The sequence below is a fragment of the Macaca fascicularis genome, chromosome 1, assembly GCF_037993035.2.
Source record: "Macaca fascicularis isolate 582-1 chromosome 1, T2T-MFA8v1.1".
In the NCBI taxonomy this organism is placed as follows: domain Eukaryota; kingdom Metazoa; phylum Chordata; class Mammalia; order Primates; family Cercopithecidae; genus Macaca; species Macaca fascicularis.
In genome coordinates this window covers 78217335-78223805 of record NC_088375.1, presented here as the reverse complement: position 1 = coordinate 78223805, position 6471 = coordinate 78217335, and the positions used below count along the sequence as shown (strand labels likewise).

Here is a 6471-nt window from a genome sequence, read left to right as displayed (position 1 = left end):
TTCAGTGATCACACATAGTTAGTGGCTACAGTACTGGACAGGACAGATTTAAATAGCATCTTTATCATCACAGAAAATTCTATTGAATGGCACTGCTCTAGAATATGTCCTCATGAGTGAAGGGGTCTATTCTTAGAAGATGGTAATTTTTCAAGTGCTATTGTGCGAGCTGTATTTATGTGAAGTTCCTAGAGTACAGAAGGCATCTGCTTCCTCCCATTAAAGGGACAAAATGCAGCAGAAAGCCTTTGTTCCTAGTTTTTCAAGAACCTCCCCACGTGCCCAGGAAACAGAGTTCTTCAATGGCCAAAAGATAGGATTCTTGGGGTCACACAGGCACATTGTTTTTCTCTGAGCTCTGTTTCCCACTCCATGTGGCATGATAAATAAGTGGACTCAGGCCTTCTCCCAAGAGGCTCTGTCAGATCTTACCTTGACATCCTTTCATCATACAGCAGACTACAGGTAGGTAAGATCCTAAGCTTCAGATTTGACCCACAGTGGGGAACAGGGAGAGAAACACAGGGTAGAAAATCTCATTTGTGCCTTGAGCCTAAACCAGAGGCCCACCTATCCCCACCAAAACTGCACTGAGTGTTATTGACATTGACTTGGGCCTTAATAAAATTGCAATTTGGTTATTATTTGATATTCCTATGTGTACCATTCCTTGGGGAACCTGAAAGGTAGAAATTAACAAGCAGGGAAGAATGAGGGTATTTCTTGGTTGCTAAACATTAATTATTGCTATTAAAACTTTATCCGCTATAGTTTGAATGTGTCCACTCCAAAATTCAGATGTTGAAACTTAATGCAATGTGATAGTATAAAGAGGTGGAGTTTTCTAGAGATGATAAGGTCATGAGAGCTCATCCTCTCATGAATGGGATTAAGGCCTTTATTAAAGAGTCTTCTTTAAAGAGTCTTATTTAAAGAGCTGTAGCACTCAGCTGGCTTGCTCTTTAGCCTTCCACCATGTGAGGACACAGCGTTCCTTCCCTCTGGAGGATGCAGATCTAACCAGAAAACATCATCTGCCGTCATCTTAATCTTGGACTTTCTAGCCTCCCGAACTGTGAGAAAATAAATTTCTTTTCTTTATAAATTATCCAGTCTCAGGTATTTTGTAATAGCAGCACAAAACAGACTAAATCACCATTTCCCAATCATTAATAATTAATCAATTTTCTTTCTTTGTGACATGCTATTCTCTCCTTTCTGAAAGTCTCTTTATTTTTCTTCAATGACAGTGCTCTCTGAGTTATCTTTCTACCCCTGTGGCTATTCATAAAAAGTGCCTCCTCTCACCAGGTGTCCTCATGAAAGTGACATCGTCTTTAAACCCCGTGTGACAATCCCTGATGCACCACTATGATGCCCAGGGAAGACAGGGTGACCTGGAAGTCAACTACTTCCTTAAAATCATCCAACTTTTGGATGATTATCTGAAATGTTTCATCGTGGGAGCAGACAGTATGGACTCCAAGCAGATGCAGCAGATCCGCATGTCCCTCTGCAGGAAGGCCATGGTGCTGATGGTCAAAAACATCATGATGTGGAAGGCCATCTGAGGGCACCTGGAAAACAACCCAGCTCTGGAGAAACTGTTGCCTCACATTCGGGGGAATGTGGGCTTTGGGTTCACCAAGGAGGACCTCACTGAGATCAGGGACCTGCTGCTGGCCAACAAGGTGCCAGCTGTGGCCCATGCTGGTGCCATTGCCCCATGTGAAGTCACTGTGCCAGTCCAGAACACTGGTCTGGGGCCCAAGAAGACCTCCTTTCTCCAGGTTTTAGGCATCACCTAAAACCTTTCTCCAGGTTTTAGGCATCACCACTAAAATCTCCAGGGGTGCCACTAAAATCCTGAGTGATATGCAGCTGATTAAGACTGGAGACAAAGTGCGAGCCAGCAAAGCCACACTACTGAATATCTCTCCCTTCCCCTTTGGGCTGGTCATCCAGCAGATGTTCCACAATGGCAGCATCTACAACCCTGAAGTGCTTGACGTCACAGAGGAAACTGCCTTCTCACTTCCTGGAGAATGTCCGCGATGTTGCCAGTGTTGGTCTGCAGATTGGCGACCCAACTGGTGCATCAGTACCCCATTCTATCATCAGTGGGTACAAACGAGTCCTGGCTTTGTCTATGGAGATTGATTACACCTTCCCACTTGCTGAAAAGGTCAAGGCCTTCTTGACTGATCCATCTGCCTTTGTGGCTGCTGCCCCTGTGGCCACTGCTGCCACGACTGCTCCTGCTGCTGCTGCAGCCCCAACTAAGGTTGAAGCCAAGGAAGAGTTGGAGGAGTCGGACAAGTATATGGGATTTCGTCTCTTTGACTAATCACCAAAAAGCAACCAACTCAGCCAGCTTTATTCGCAAAACAAGGAAATAAAGGCTTCTTTAAAAAGAAAAAAAAAGTGCCTTCCTCTGGGCATGGTGGCTTGTGCCTGTAGTCTTCGGTACTCCAGAGGCTGATGTGGGAGAATTGCTTCAGCCCAGGAATTCAAGGCTTCAGCAAACTATGATTGCACCACTGCACTCCAGCCTGTGCAACAGGGCAAGACTCCATCTCTCTCTCTCAAAAAAAAGTACCTTTAGCTTATGCTTCTTTTGCACCCCTTTAAATGTTGATATTCCCCAAGATTTCATATTCAACTGCTTGCCCATTTTGAATTCTTCTTGAACTATTGTACCTACATTTATGATTTATCCACTTACCATATATTAATACTTAAATGTTCTACTTACATCTCACACCTCCACACAGAGATACTCAATGACCTATTACATACCACCTCTTGGATGTCCCACAGATAATCCAAATTTATCTTAGCTCAAACCAAACTTATCATTTTCTCTTCCCATTGCTAAATCTTTTATTTCCCCCACTGTCAGCCAAAATGAGTCATTGCCAGCACCACTCATCTTTGCTGATCAATTTTAACCAGAATTATGTTTGTGTTATCCTAGGCTTCTTCAAAAAGCCTGAGCCACAACACTCCACAAAAACAACTAGTAATACATCAAAGATTTTTAAAAGATAATATTCCATGCTGGTTACATGTAATATTGTAAGGAGGATACATTATTAGGATATACATTAATAGGATACATTGTAAGGAGCACAGTTACGTACTCTTATGATTGAGTTGTAAATGTATACATTTCTAGAGAGCAATTTGATGATGTGTATTGCTACCAATATCAGAACATTCCTTTGGAACACTCTTGGGTCTCTGAAATAATGTAGTGAGACAGAGACCAGACTGGCAGAGAGAATCTTAAGAGACCATTCTGCCCTGGCCTGCACCAAAGTGAGCAGTAAGCAACATGTCAGGGTGAAAGTCTTATTACAAAACTGGAGGCGATCAAGAAGCAGAATAAGAACATTTTGAACTGGACATCGCTAAAGAGGTTGCACAGACCCACAGCACTTCAGCATTACCAAGGGCTTGAAACCCATGAGAATCATGTGAAGCAAGTGGAGACTATAAATATTCAGGAAGAAATAGTTTGATTTTTTTGGTTGATGCCTCCACAGCTATGTGTGAATCTCAGAGTGAAGATGAGTTGACTCCTTTTGACATGAGCATCCAGGAACTGGATAATCCAGGTGCAAAACGAATTCTAGAGCTTGACCGGTTTAAGGGGCAGTAGGGGCAAAAACGTTTTCAAGACCCGATGGGCATGGACCTGACTACTCACTCAGTGAAATGTTGTGAGTCTGTGCCAACAACCTCTTCAGCAATGTACTGTACAAGAGGAGTCATGTTGTTCACCAAGGAAGACAACCCCCAAGGCAATGACAGTGTCAAAGCCAGCTGGGCCAGGACCAAAGCCAATAACCACTGAGATACAGGCATCTTCCTTGACTTGATGCACCTGAAGAAACCTGGAGGCTTTGACATATCTTTGTTTTACAGAGATATCATCAGCATAGCAGAGGATGAGGACCTCAGGGCTCCCTTTGAGGAATCCAGCAAGCTAGAAGACCTGTTGAGGCAGTTTTGAGCCAAGGAGATCAGGAAGTGAGCACTCAGCAGGTTAAAGTTGAAGTTTAGCAAAGATATAGTGCTCTCTGTGGGCATTTATAATCTGATCCAGAAGGCTCTCAAGCCTCCTCCAATAAAACTCTATCGAGAAATAGATGAATCGGTGAAAACTAAGACCTGGACATGTAATGTAAATACAGGCAGTTTGCTTCTGCCTAGAGATACCACGAGGTCTCAGATGTATGGAAGGCATCAGATTATACTGGAGAAAGAGGAAACAGAAGAGCTAAAATAGTTTGATGAACCAGGTTTGATTCTCATGGGTTTAAGCCCTTGGTAAAGCTGAAGAAGCACCATTACCCAAGGCCCTCCTTCTTTGTGTACTCTGAGGAGTCGCTGATGAATGGGAGCTCAACCCTGTTCAGTGCTCTACTCATCATGTGTCTGGAGAAGGAGGTCACAGCATTGTGCAGATACACACCCTGCAGGAACATCCCCCCTTATTTTGTGGCTTTGGTGCCACAGGAAGAGGAGTTGGATGATCAGAAAATTCAGGTGACTCCTGCAGGCTTCCAGCTGGTCTTTTTATGCTATGCTGATAATAAAGGGAAGGTGCCCTTTACTCAAAAAGCCACGGCAACCCCAGAGCAGGTGGACAAGGTGAAGGCTATTGTTCAGAAGCTCCGATTCAAATACAGAAGTGACAGCTTTGAGAACTCTGTGCTGCAGCAGCACTCCAGGAACCTGGAGGCCTTGACCTTGGATTTGATGGAGCCTGAGCAAGCAGTGGACCTGACATTGCCTGAGGTTGAAGCAATGAATAAAAGACTGGGCTCCCCACTGGTGGATAAGTTTAAGGAACTTCTCTATCCACCAGATTACAATCCTGAAGGGAAAGTTAGCAACATAAAACACAATAATGAAGGTTTCAGAAGCAAAAGGCCCAAGGTGGAGTATTCAGAAGAGAAGCTGAAGAACCACACAAGCAACGGCACACTGGGCAAGTTTGCTGTCCCCACGCTGAAAGAGGCCTGCTGGGGTATGAGCTGAAGAAGCAGGAGCCACTGGAAACCCTCACCGATCACTTCCAGAACTGACCAGAGGCCACGCGTCCAGCTGCGCTTCCACATTGTAGCCAGGCTGCCTGGCCTTGTTCTCAGCCAGTGAAAACTGGTGTCAGCTGAGCTAGGAAGAGCCTGCCTGACAGAAGCAGAGGGACTTTATCTTTATGAGGCTTTCTGTTGCCATGGCAATGGTGTAGCCCTCCCACTTCGCTGTTCCTTACTCTACTGCCTGAATGAAGAGCCCTAACTTTGTACAGTAGGAAAAAAAGGAGAGACTATACTGCCCTCCTGATGCCAAGTGTCACTCCGAGCAGCATCAAGGGAGTAAACAATGTGATGTCGGGATTTTTTGTTTGTTTGTTTGTTTGTTTTTGTTTGTTTTTTAGAGAGAGTCCTAGGCTAGAGTGCAGTGGCACAATCATGGCTCAGATCTTCCTCCGGTTCAGGTGATCCTCCCCTGTCAGCCTCACAGGTAGCTGGGACTCCAGGCGTGAACCACCATGCCGGGCTACTTTTTGTATTTTTTTAAGAGATAGGGTTTCACCATGTTGCCCAGGCTGGTGTCAAATTCCTGGGCTCAAGCAACCTGCCCGCCTCAGCCTCCCAAAGTGCTGCAAAGTTCTGGGATTACAGGCATGAGCCATTAAACATGGTGTGATGTCTTAAGATCAGTTTATCAGAATGATTTTTCACAAAAGTTTATACTGAACTCCTCTTGAAATCACATCATCCATGTTATCCTCTCAAGCCATTTGTCTTCCACGATTATAACAACTCACAACTCATTACGTCAGGAATCAGGGCTGATGACAGAAGTCCGACTGCAAATGCAGACACTTCTCTCAATTTGAAGGGGCTTATGCTCATGAGTCTCAGCCAGTGCTAGTTTCTTTCTCTTGCACCTTCTTAGAATGCTAGATATCAGGCCCCAGTCAGCCAGCCTCAAGACACTCTGATATTTCTGTTGCAATATTGTATAGATCCTAAGTAGCTAATATGAAAAGAGCAAAGAATTCTAACTCTATCAAACTATACTCCAATCACAAAAGGAGACTTTCTACTCATTTGAAGGGGCACTTTCTGATGGCGCCTGGTGGCATTTTGCATTAAATAAAATTTATTTTGCAGTAAATAAAATGTAATGCAAAATGCCATCAGGCACCACCAGAAAGTGCCCCTTCAAATGAATGGAAAGCTCTATTCAGAGAAATCAAGGAAGCAAAGAATGCAGACCACCTGGTGAATGAATTGGAGATATAATGTGGTACTTTAGCTTCTAGGGCCTGGTGCCCAAAGTGGTGGTGCCCAAAGTGGTGCACCCGAAATCTGTTTAGGGATCTCCATTCTATCTTGTGTCTTCTCAACATATATCAGGAATCTCCAGAAATTTATTCTCGATTCCTCCTGA

General features: G+C 44.2%; 2 pseudogenes; both read left to right on the top strand.

Moving 5' to 3' along the window:
- The first annotated feature begins 1374 nt into the window (after positions 1–1374).
- On the top strand, positions 1375–2347 carry LOC102132816 (large ribosomal subunit protein uL10-like; annotated as a pseudogene).
- A 1100-nt stretch (positions 2348–3447) lies between these two features.
- On the top strand, positions 3448–5096 carry LOC102132438 (X-ray repair cross-complementing protein 6 pseudogene; annotated as a pseudogene).
- The last annotated feature ends 1375 nt before the right edge of the window (positions 5097–6471 follow it).